At 46.4% G+C, this 12,798-nt stretch overlaps 1 protein-coding gene across 4 annotated transcripts in view; it reads right to left on the bottom strand.

Annotated features, from left to right (window-relative positions):
* The window catches only part of LOC132829114 (PWWP domain-containing DNA repair factor 3A-like), a 63,264-nt gene extending 51,385 nt beyond the window's left edge, over positions 1–11,879 (bottom strand). For 3 of the 4 annotated variants that reach the window (XM_060846433.1, XM_060846436.1, XM_060846437.1), the window contains exon 1: positions 11,731–11,879. The gene's annotated coding sequence lies outside the window, so the exon portion shown is untranslated. The remainder of the gene's footprint in view (positions 1–11,730) is intronic. The other variant, XM_060846434.1, reaches the window with a different exon arrangement.
* Between the last annotated feature and the right edge of the window lie 919 nt (positions 11,880–12,798).

Raw genomic sequence — 12,798 nt, 5'->3', positions numbered from 1 at the left:
ACAGAACATCAACCCACCCGCCCTGTGGCCCAACATTTCAACTCCCACTCTGCCAAGGACATGCAGGTCCTGGACTGCCTCCACCGCCACTTCCTCACCACCAAATGTCTGCAGGAAGAACGCCTCATCTTCTGCCACGGAAAACTTCACCCCCAGGACAACATGGACTTCTTGAAATTTTTCTCATTTCCCCTCCCTCCACTTTACCCCAGTTCCATCCTTCCAGCTCAGCACCATTCTCATGACCTGTCCTACCTGCCAATCTTCCTTCCCACCTATCCGCTCCATCCTCCTCTCTGACCTATCACTTTCATTCCCACCCCCATCCACCTGTTGTAATCTTTGCTACCTTGTCCCCAGCCCCACCCCCCTCCCATTTATGTCTCCACCTCAGAGGCTCGCTGCCTTCATTCCTGATGAAGGGCTTTTGCCCAAAATGTTGATTTTCCTGCTCCTCGGATGTTGCCTAACCTGCTGTGCTTTTCCAGCACCACTAGACATATGAATAGGAAGGGTTTGGAGGGATATGGGTCAGGTGCTGATAGGTGGGACTAGCTTGGGTTGGAATATCTGTTCGGTATTCACGAGTTGGACTGAAGGGTCTGTTTCCATGCTGCACATCGCTATGACTCTAAGTCATGAAATTTATCATTCAAGACACATTTTCGATAGGCACCCATTCATGGTTTTAAAGTTGTCATTCCTTTCACAGGTGGTGCAAGATATACACTACACTTGTGTAGCAACACTTTTTCAACAGTACTTTCTAAATACTGATCTCATCTATCTGGACTGAAAAGTCAAACAATTGCATGGGAATACCAGCCCTTCCAAATTTCCCTTTATCATATCACGTCTTGACTTGGAAATATATTGCTATTGCTTCATTATCACAGAGTCGAAATCCAAGAACTCATTCCCTAACAGCATCAGAGTATACTCGACAAGGATTGGAGCATTTAATAAGGCAAATTACTAACCTTTTCTCAAAGGCATTTTGGATGGACAAGAAATCCACTTTGCCAGCTATGCCTGCATCCTGTGAATGCTTTATGCTTTCCATATTTAATTCAATCAAATTCCCTGCAGTGGCATTATATCACATAAGTGTACTATTATTGTTCTCAGTGGGAGTGTATGCATTTTTGTAAAAATTGAAATGAGTTTTTCCACAGGCTGTTATGGTTGATAAGTAGAATTTTTCTACACTTTGGAAAAGCACAGGGTTGACCTTAACACATGAGAAACCCGGGTCTGCAAGACCACTATCAGAATACAATTTTTAAAGATACAAGCTTTTAAAAAAAATACAGCTTCAGCATGCTGAACTTTTATAATATAATAAAAATCAGGAAGTCACTTGGATGTAATCCTTTCCTACTTAACAAAAACAAACTTCCAGAAAATTTGTAAAAGGACTTTGAAATAAAAATCAAATTACTTCAGTACAAAATGATCAATTAGGTTAAACATAATATTATGGGGCTTTATGGTTCCTTTCACATGTAAACTGGATCTACATTTACATTAAATATTTCATGAGACATACATCCCAAGGGATATTTTTAATGGTTCCTGCCCAGTGTAGTATTACAGTCAGAGGGCCCTAAAGTGTGCTCTTTGCCCATTTAGACTGCACCAGCTTCTGTGCCTCTTCCCAACAGCACAATGACCTTGGGTTTGGAATGTGCCAAACTGCAACTTTTGGTCCTTGACAGCTTCATGCACTACAATATCCTTCACAGAGTCGACAGCAACAATTGACACTGGTTTTGGTATACATCTCCGAGAACAGTTTGTATTGCACAAGGTCATGATAACTGCTCAAAGTGAACCTCGACAAAAGCCACTATCTCATTCCACGCATTCTTGCAATTGCAAAGACTGGGAACTGAAATGACAACCTATTCCCCACAGTAGCATCTTTAGTACAAGGTGAGGGTACTGAAAAATGTGTTGCTGGAAAATCGCAGCAAGTCAGGCAGCATCCAAGGGGCAGGAGAATCGATGTTTAGGGCATAAGCCCTTCTTCAGGAATGAGGAAGGTGTGCCAAGCAGCCTAAGATAAAAGGTAGGGAGGAGAGATGTTGGGAATGCGATAGGTGGAAGGAGGTTAGCCTGAGGGTGATAGGCCGGAAAGGGGTGGGGGCGGAGAGGTTGGGAAGAAGATTGCAGGTCAAGAAGGAGGTGCTGAGTCCAAGGTTTGGGACTGAGAAAAGGTGGGGGGAGGGGAAATGAGGAAGCTGGAGAAATGTGCATTCATCCCTTGTGATTGGAGGGTTCCTAGGCAGAAGATGAGGCGCTCTTCCTCCAGGCATCATGTGCCATGGTCTGGCGATGGAGGAGGCCAAGGACCTGCATGTTCTTGGCAGCGTGGGAGGGGGAGTTAAAGTGTTCAGCCACGGGGCGGTTGGGTTGGCTGATGCGGGTATCCCAGAGGTGTTCTCTGAAACGTTCCGCAAATAGGCGGCCTGTCTCCCCAATGTAGAGGAGGCCACATCGGGTGCAGCAGATGCAGTAAATGATGTGTGTGGAGGTGCAGGTGAATTTGTGAAGGATATGGAAGGATCCCTTGGGACCTTGGAGGGAAGTGAGGAGTGTGGGTGCAAGTTTTGCATTTCTTGCGGTTGCAGGGGAAGGTGCTGGGAGTGGAGGTTGGGTTGGTGGGGGGCGTGGACCTGACGAGGGAGTCGCGGAGGGAATGATAGGGGAGGGAAATATATCCTTGGTGGTGGGATCTGTTTGGAGGTGGCGGAAATGACGAAGGACGATATGATGTATGTGGAGGTTGGTGGGGTGGTAGGTGAGGACCAGTCGGGTTCAGTCCTGGTGGCGTTTGGAGGGGCAGCGTTCAAGGGTGGAGGAGCAGGAAGTGGAGGAGATGCAGTGGAGAGCATCGTCAACCACGTCTGAGGGGCAATTGCGGTCTTTGAAGGAGGAGGCCATCTGGGGTTGTTCGGTATTGGATTTGGTCCTCCTGGGAGCAGATGTGGAGGCGAAGGAATTGGGAATATGGGATGGCGTTTTTACGGGGGCAGGGTGGGAGGAGGTGTAATCTAGGTAGCTGTGGGAGTCAGTCGGTTTACAGTAATGTCTGTGTTGATTCGGTCGCCTGAGATAGAAATGGAGAGGTCTAGGAAGGGGAGAGAGGAGTCTAAGATGGTCCAGGTAAACTTGAGGTCAGGATGGAAGGTGCTAGTAAAGTAGATGAACTGTTCAACCTCCTCGCAGGAGCACAAGGTAGCACCGATTCAGTCATCGATGTAGCGGAGGAAAAGGTGGGGGGTGGTGCCAGTGTAGCTGCGGAAGATGGACTGTTCCACATACCCGACGAAGAGGCAGACATAGCTGGGGCACATGCGGGTGCCCATGGCTACTCCTCTGGTTTGGAGGAAGTGGGAGGATTGGAAAGAGAAGTTGTTTAGAGGGAGGACTAGTTCAGTCAGTCGAAGGAGGGTGTCAGTGGAAGGGTACTGGTTGGTTCGGCGGGAAAGGAAGAATCGGAGGGCTTGGAGGCCTTCGTGATGTGGGATGGAGGCATATAGGGACTGGATGTCCATGGTGAAGATAAGGCGTTGGGGGTCGGGGAAGCAAAAATCATGGAGGAGGTGGAAGGCGTGAATGGTGTCCCGAACGTAGGTGGAGAGTTCTTGGACTAAGGGGGACAGGACCGTGTCAAAGTATGCAGAGATGGGTTCGGTGGGGCAGGAGCAGGCTAAGACAATGGGTCGGCCAAGACAGTCAGGTTTGTTTATTTTGGACAGGAGGTAGAAACGGGCAGTGCAGGGTTGTGGGACTATGAGGTTGGAGGCGGTGGATGGGAGATCCCCTGAGGTGATGAGGTTATGGATGGTCTGGGAGATGATGGTTTGGTGGTGGGAGGTGGGGTCATGGTCAAGGGGGCAGTAGGAGGAGGTATCCGCGAGCTGGTGTTTAGTCTCAGCGGTGTAAAGATCGGTGCGCCAAACTGCCACCGCGCCTCCCTTGTCTGCCGGTTTGATAGTGAAGTTGGGGTTGAAGCGGAGGGCTGCACCTTGTGAGGGTGAGAGGTTGGAGTGGGTAAGAGGGGTGGACAGGTTGAGGCGGTTAATGTCGTGGCAGCAGTTGGCTATGAAGAGATTAAAGATCGGTGCGCCAAACCTCCTTCCACTTATCGCATTCCCAATGCCCCTCCTCCAAGTCTATCCTCCCTACCTTTTATCTTAGGCTGCTTGGCATACGTTCCTCATTCCTGAAGAAGGGCTTATGCCCGAAACGTTGATTCTCCTGCTCCTTGGATGCTGCCTGACCTGCTGCGCTTTTCCAGCCACACATTTTCCAGCTCTGGTCTCCAGCATCTGTAGTCCTCACTTTCTCCAAGGTGATGGTACTGTGACACCAGTTGTGGAAAAATGACTTGACACTTCCTATCTAGCTACATCTCGATGTTTCATTAAAATTCTGGTACTGAGGCATTCTGCCAAATGAACATCCGACTACTCAGTAAACAACCCAATATAATTCACCATCTCCTTTTCCCATGGTGTCTCAAGGACATGCTGCACTGACCATTGTCAAATTTGAAAAAACTGAATGGAGTTTTGTGGAAATGCCTAAACTCCATAAGGTACGGATTCGTTTTGGGATGTTGTTCCATGGGGTCCTGATACATTTCCATCATCCAATCAACCATCTTCATGTGAACATAACTGACAATCACACAATTGTCAGTTTGTGGGCGGCACGGTGGCACGGTGGTTAGCACTGCTGCCTCACAGCGCCAGAGATCCGGGTTCAATTCCCACCTCAGGCGACAGACTGTGTGGAATTTGCACGTTCTCCCCGTGTCTGCGTTGAGTTTCCTCCAGGTGCTCTGGTTTCCTCCCACAGTCCAAAGGTGTGCGGGTCAGGTGAATTGGCCACGCTAAATTGCCCGTAGTGTTAAGGGGTACATGTAGGGGTATGTGGGTAGCGCTTCGGTGGGTCGGTGTGGACTTGTTGGGCCGAAGGGCCTGTTTCCACACTAAGTAATCTAATCTAATTCAATCAAAGTTTCGCAACATTCTTGAAAATTACAACCATATTTTCCTATTAAATCCAGCATAAAATTTGTAGATTAGATTTAGATTTTTTTACAGTGTAGAAACAGGCCCTTCGGCCCAACAAGTCCACACCGACCCGCCGAAGCGAAACCCACCCGTACCCCTACATTTACCCCTTACCTAACACTATGGGCAATTTAGCATGGCCAATTCACCTGACCCGCACATCTTTGGACTGTGGGAGGAAACCGGAGCACCCGGAGAAAACCCACGCTGACACGGGGAGAACGTGCAAACTCCACACAGCCAGTCGCCTGAGTCGGGAATTGAACCCGGGTCTCAGGCGCTGTGAGGCAGCAGTGCTAACCACTGTGCCACCGTGCCGCCCATACTGTGCCACCGTGCCGCCCACCACTGTGCCACCGTGCCGCCCACCACTGTGCCACCGTGCCGCCCAGTTTAGTTAGTAGTTAGTTTCTGAAGGAGAATTCTCATCAGGAAAAAAAATCATAATTAAAATTTAAATACTTCTTCGTTAAATGTTTACTTTTTTTATTTAACCAACTTTTATAATCAACCTATTCAGAGGTGTTATTACCCACCTGCTCGAGCAGGTGGGACTTGAAGCTAGATCTCCCAGTCCATAAACAGATTCACCATGATTACACCACAAGAGCGTCCTTAGATTGATAAATAAAAGTAACTTTTAAAGTGAAATCAATTTTAAAATATAAAACCAATAAGGTAATCTATTTACACTTACAGTCAGAGTCATAGAGATGTACAGCATGGAAACAGACCCTTCGGTTGAACCCATCCATGCCGACCAGATATCCCAACACAATCTAGTCCCACCTGCCAGCACCCAGCCCACATCCCTCCAAACCCTTCCTATTCATATACTCATCCAGATGCCTCTTAAGTGTTACATTTGTACCAGCCTCCACCACTCCTCTGGCAGCTCATTCCATCCATGTACCACCCTCTGCATGAAAAAGTTGCCCCTTAGGTTCCTTTTACATCTTTCCCCTCTCACCCTAAACCTATGCCCTCTAGTTCTGGACTCCCCGACCCCAGTGAAAAGACTTTGTCTATTTATCCTATCCATGCCCCTCATGATTTTGTAAACCTCTAAGGTCACCCCTCAGCCACCAACCCACCAGGGAAAACAGCCCCAGCCAGTTCAACCTCTCCCTATAGCTCAAATCCTCCAACGCTGACAATATCCCAGTAAAAAACTTTTCTGAACCCTTTCACGTTTCAGAACATCCTCCAAATAGGAAGGAGACCAGGATTGCACGCAATATTCCAACAGTGGTCTAACCAATGTCCTGTGCAGCTGCAACTTGACCTCCCAACTCCTGTACTCAATACTCTGACCAATAAAGGAAAGCATACCAAACGTCTTCTTCACTATCCCATCTACCTGCGATTCCACTTTCAAGGAGCTATGAACCTGCACTCCAAGGTGTCTTTGTTCAGCAACACTCTCTAGGACCTGACTATTAAGTGTATAAGTCCTGCTAAGATTTACTTTCCCAAAATGCAGCACCTCGCACTTATCTGAATTAAACTCCATCTGCCACTTCTCGGCCCATTAGCCAATCTGATCAAGATCCTGTTGTAATCCAAGGTAACCTTCTTCGCTGTCCGCTACACCTCCAATTTTGGTGTCATCTGCAAACCTACTTAGTATACCTCTTATGTTCACATCCAAATCACTTATATAAATGACAAAAAGTAGAGGACCCAGCACCGATCCTTGTGGCACTCCACTGGTAACAGGCCTCCAGTCTGAAAAACAACCCTCCACCACCACCTTCTGTCTTCTACCTTTGAGCCAGTTCTGTATCCACATAGCTAGTTCTCCGTGTTCCGTGAGATCAAACCTTACTAACCGGTCTCACAATCCTTAAACCCTCACTGACCGCACATTCTTCTTTCAGCCTGTCTTCAAACTATGAGAAAATGAGGAATGCAGATGCTGGAGGTCAGAGTTGAAAAATGCAGCGCTGGAGAAGCGCAGCAGGTCAGGCAGCATCCAAGGAGGAGGAAAGTCAACATTTTGGGCAGAAGCCCTTCATCAAATGGGGCCGAGAGATAAATAGGAGGGTGGGTGGCAGTGGGGAGAAGGCGGTTTAGAAGGTGATAGGTTGATGCAGGTGGGGGGGGGGGGGGGGGGGGTGAGTGATGGTGATAGGTTGAATCAGAAGGTGGGAAGGAAGATGGACAGGTGGGATAGTTCAAGATGGCAGTGCCATCTATCTATCTTCCTTCCCACCTATTTGCTCCACCTCCACTTTGACCCACCACCACCCCACAACTGCATCTACCTATTGCCTTTGAATCTTGGATGTCAAGACAGGACATTCAATCATTTACTGATCATTTCCATTCTGCCACTGTTCACTACTTCCAAACAGGCCCTGGTAGTCAAGTACAAGGGTCCCTAACCCTGAACTAATAGGTCCAGGAGAAAGTGAGGTCTGCAGATGCTGGAGATCAGAGCTGAAAATGTGTTGCGGGAAAAGCGCAGCAGGCCAGGCAGCATCCAAGGAACAGGAACATTCCTGATGAAGGGCTTATGCCCGAAACGTCGAATTTCCTGTTCCTTGGATGCTGCCTGACCTGCTGCGCTTTTCCAGCAACATATTTTCAGCTCTATTAGGTCCAGGTTCAAGTCGCACCTGTCATAACATATCGAGGCAGGTTAACTAAAATATTAATTTTAGTTTCCAATGGTGTCAAAAGAAGATAATACTCACCTGTCAGTCACCATTACAAAGCTGTATCTCTCTACCATTTCACTCAGATTCACTACTGCTTCTGTGAATTGACATTCAGTCCAAGTTGGACTACAATTTCTTCCACTGTCTATGGTCTTTATCAAAAGACTCCTATAGCCACCGACTCCATTAGCTCTCCTAACCTACTCTCAGGCTGAACCAGACAACTCACCACCTAAATGTCCGAACTGAAACTGAGCTGACCTACCAACCTAATTATTTCCATTGTAAAGACTGCTTATTTACATCCCTCTCATGTTGTCAATTTCCATTTACCAGTGGCTGAAACACTTATTAACATTTGTTACCTCTAGACAGGAGTATTCTAATAGTCTCCATGCCAGTCACCCATTTTCCTGTCGCCTTAACTTGGACTCATCCAAAGCATCACTGCCAATACTGTAACCTGCGCTCACTGACTACTAGGTTTCCTGATAAAGATAGTAAGGAAGGAAAATTTTCACAGGGTTAGCATCCTTGAAAGTAAACAAAATCATCAGGACAGAAAGAAATGTATCCGTGAAAACATGGGAGGAAATTGCAGGAGGTTCTGATAATTATTTTCCAATATTCACTGGTTGGCGTGGACCATAAAGTTGTATGATTGTCAAGAAGGTATAGATGAAGTGGCTCCTGGCTAGGCAGGCAAACCCAGAGATGGGGGGAGGTAAATTATTGGAAGATAGTCTGATATTAATTAACCAAAAAGACATATTTAGCATCAAACCAAAGGAAGGTCCAACTTAAAGTAATTGCCGGTTTAAAAGACAAATCAAAAGGTGGCTAATGAAGGCGCCTCAAGCTTAACTAAAATTCATAAGCTGCAAAGTCTATGGAAGGCTCATCAGAAAAGAAAAATTCCATAAAATCCAAGGAAAAGTGGCAAGTTGGTTCCAACACCCTGTGGCAGGAAGCAGTTGATTGGTGTTATTTTGGGAATAGAAGACTGTGTTAAGTGGGGTTCCATAAGATGCAGGACTAGATCCACTGCAGATCAGAACATAAATGTATAATTAAGATCAAAGTGTAAAAGCCTCATTAAGTATTTATTAATTGCCAAACTCAAGATTTTGCAGTTGATAGTGAGGCAGAAAGCTGGCAATGGACTACTCAGGTGGACCAATAAATAGCACATGGATTGCCACCCAAAGTGTCTGTTTTTTGCATTTTTTTGCTAATTTGGCAAGAATGTGGGCATCACTGGTAACATTTATTATCCATTTCTAATTGTAATTAAAACAGGGGTGTTGGGTCACCTTTCACGAACTGGAAACAGAAGGCTATTCAGTCCTTCTTTCCATTTGATCATGGCTAACAGGATTACAACCTCGCTCTCCTTGTCAATATACCCACTGCAACCTTGATTCCCCTGTTGATCAAGAACTTATTCAAATAATCTTTATAAAGTATTCAAGGACTTCATTTTGATTGTTCTCTCGGGAGAGAATTCCACAAGTTTGCAACACCCTGAAAGTAAATTCTGCTCATCTGAGAACCCCACCCCACCTCCCCTTCCCCATGTGGAATGTTGTCAAAGGCTTTTTAAAAAGTTTACGTAATCAACATTTAACATTCTGCCCTCAATCTTTTTGCTTTCCTAAAATAAATTCAATCAAGCTTGAGAGACGTGACTGCCCTCGGACAAAGCCATGAAATGAGACCAGTGACTGCTTTGGACACAATAGCCTGATGTTTTGCAATGCGGTCATGGTACGGGGGAGATAGTGGTGGTTTCCAAAGCTGGCACTCAACTTCCGCAAAGTAGAGGTCAGTACGTTAGATAATAGCACCCCTTTGTTTGTAGACCAATAAATGGCCAAGGTTGAAGAGACCACACCACAGCTGAAATGGGTAAGAGGGGTAGAGAAATGAAGGAATGAAGACAGTTCTCATGGACAGGTAAAAGGCCTCAGGGAAAAGTTCAGTTGAAGGTAGATTAGATTAGATTAGATTCCCTACGGTATGGAATAGGCCCTTCGGCCCAACAAGTCCACACCAACCCTCTGAAGAATAACCTACCCAGACCCATTCCCATACCCTATATTTAGCCCTGACTAACACACCTAACACTACTGGCAATTTAGCACGGTCAATTTGCCTGACCTGCACATCTTTGGACTGTGGGAGGAAACTGGAGCAGCTGGAGGAAACCCACGCAGACATGGGGAGAAGGTGAAAACTCCATAGTGACAGTTGCCCAAGGTGGGTTGCTGGGGCTGTGAGGCAGCAGTGCTAACCGCTGGGCCATCGTGTGCATCCATAGACGGAGAGCCTTAAATTTTAATTAGTGCAGCTTATTTGCTACTTTGTCAAGAACCCTCATCCGTTCCTTATGTTGTATGTGCTCTCCAGATGAAGTGACACATCCTTGCTGGGCCCATTCTATCAGGTAGTCATGTACGGTGTCAAAGGACTATCTGCTACTTGCACATTTGCTGGCCCGCTGGTTCTTGGGTAGCTCCAGTGCTTTTGTTAAGGCTTTCAGCTCTGCTACCTAAGTTGGATATATTCCAGGAATCTGTTCTCTTGCTTTCAAATTTCTCCATGCAGTGCAGGGCTGTCCCTCAATATTTTCTAGATTCATCTACAAATAACACCATTACTCTATTTCGTCCCAGTTGTTCCTCTGCAATCCTGCCCTCTCTCCCTATCAAATTCTCTCAAACACTCATGCTACCCTTCCCTTGATGTCTGTGATCATCTGCTCAAATCGTTTACCTTTGTATTTTTCATAACTTGTTCTAAAATTCATTATATTCTATCATCCGTAAACTCTGAATATTAAATTCAGATTTATGCACCACAATTGCATTTATCAGAATTAAACACCATCTGCCACTTCTCAGCCCACTGGCCCATCTGGTCAAGATCCTGTTGTAATCTGAGGTAACCCTCTTTGCAATCCACTACACCTCCAATGCTGGCAGGTGGGACTAGATTGGGTTGGGATATCTGGTCAGCATGGACGGGTTGGACCGAAGGGTCTGTTTCCATGTTGTACATCTCTACGACTCTAATTTGGTTCATTCTTCAGTTTCAATCTGCAGATCAACTCACTAATAACAAATGAAATAACATATATGAACTTAAAGTATATTCTCACTAGACTGCTTTTATGACCAACAAGTCTTGAAATAAACATGTGGTCAGACTGATCAGAAGGATCAACATCCACATCCTTTAGTTGCTACATTAGAATCCCTAGGATGCACGATGGTTTTCAGCAGCTGTGTAGCAGCCCTAGAACTGATTCAAATCTGCATCGGCTGTTACGACTGTTGCTGAGGCCCCAGGACCTGCTTTGTTTTCAGAATTGCAATATCTAATAAATTTCACTTTCTAAGGTATCCGTCAGATTACTGTTTATTATTAAATTGATAGTCTGTTTAAAATAATAATACATTTCCAACTGAAATGCTCAGCTTCCTTTGTATCAGCAAGTTTCCACAATTTCAGGCATATTCAATCCAAGCTTAGAGGTTAATTCATTTGAGCGATAAATTGTTGTGAAATTACTATGGTTTTGCATTTGCTACGGAAAACATGCCCACGCATATAATAGGACTGAATAAACAGCAATCAAAAGCAACTGATTTAAAAAACTTCCGGCAACTACTAAACAGAAGTTTACAACACCCAATGGTGCTTCTAATCAGCTCATTCCTAATCAGTTACTGGAGTTCTCTCAAAACCTCGTGGAAGAGACTTTAAAGGTCTTCTAACATATCCAAACGGATCCTTCGTTCTTTCTCGAAAATAAAAGAAAACGTAGCTCAATAGACCCCACTCCCGTGACTTGGCAACGACTTTGTGAAAAGCTACCAGCAATCACCTCCGGTGGAGATAGTTTAAAACCCCCCCACACACACATATGCAGTATTGTATATCCGTACAATCAACAATAAAATGAGGAAAAAGCTTACCCACTTGTTCTGGATCACTGAAGGAGGGTGAATCTAACGGTGTGGAGAGGAATGTAAAGTCACGTCCCCCTCCGCCTTCCCTTCAGAAGCTCGGCAGCTCACCCCAACACCACAGGCAGCCGACCATTTGTTTGTTCTTTACCCTCTCCACCCCCTCCCACAGGCGCGCGCGCACAAAATCATTTCTCCTTCCCACCCCCCCCCAAACGAAATCGTGAACAAAGCCCAACTTTCCGAGCCGTTGCCTTTCCCCACCCAGTCCACCTCCTTGTACTTTCTCGCGTTTTTGCACCAACTCTCTTTTCGTTTCCCCGCCGTCGTCGTCGTCGGAGCAACGACCAAGTTCCGATTGCAGAAAATGGACAGGGAAGAGGTGCGAGTCACTTCCGGGATCAAGGGTCAGCTGGGGGTGCCTGGCCCCGCCCACCGCCTCCCGTTTTAAATTACGTCACATAACAGTCGCCAACGGCCCTCGGTGTGCCATGTGACTGCAGCTCTGCTTTCGATAGAGCCATTGGCAATCCATTTTGATCCTTTTCTCTTTGGTGACAAGGATCGATACGCACATGCTGCTTCTCAAAATAGTAAATTAAAACACAGTGGGATTTTTGGATGACAGACTGTGGCGTTGCTCAGATCGAGTGGGGGAAGAACGGTGCTGCTCCCAGGTAGGTCAGGAGCACATCAGATCGCAGGGAGAGAGATTAGATTAGATTACTTAGATTACTAACAGTGTGGAAACAGGCCCTTCGGCCCAACAAGTCCACACCGACCCACCGAAGCGCAACCCACCCATACCCTTACATTTACCCCTAACACTACGGGCAATTTAACGTGGCCAATTCACCTGACCCGCACATCTTTGGACTGTGGGAGGAAACCGGAGCACCCGGAGGAAACCCACGCAGACACGGGGAGAACATGCAAACTCCACACAGTCAGTCGCCTGAGTCGGGAATTGAACCCGGGTCTCAGGCGCTGTGAGGCAGCAGTGCTAACCACTGTGCCACCGTGCCGCCCCAAATCATGGTAGAGAACCATGATTTAAAATAAATGCAAGGAGCAGGA

This window comes from Hemiscyllium ocellatum, chromosome 28 (assembly GCF_020745735.1).
Source record: "Hemiscyllium ocellatum isolate sHemOce1 chromosome 28, sHemOce1.pat.X.cur, whole genome shotgun sequence".
Taxonomy (NCBI): Eukaryota; Metazoa; Chordata; class Chondrichthyes; order Orectolobiformes; family Hemiscylliidae; genus Hemiscyllium; species Hemiscyllium ocellatum.
This window is presented reverse-complemented; position numbering and strand designations above follow the sequence as displayed.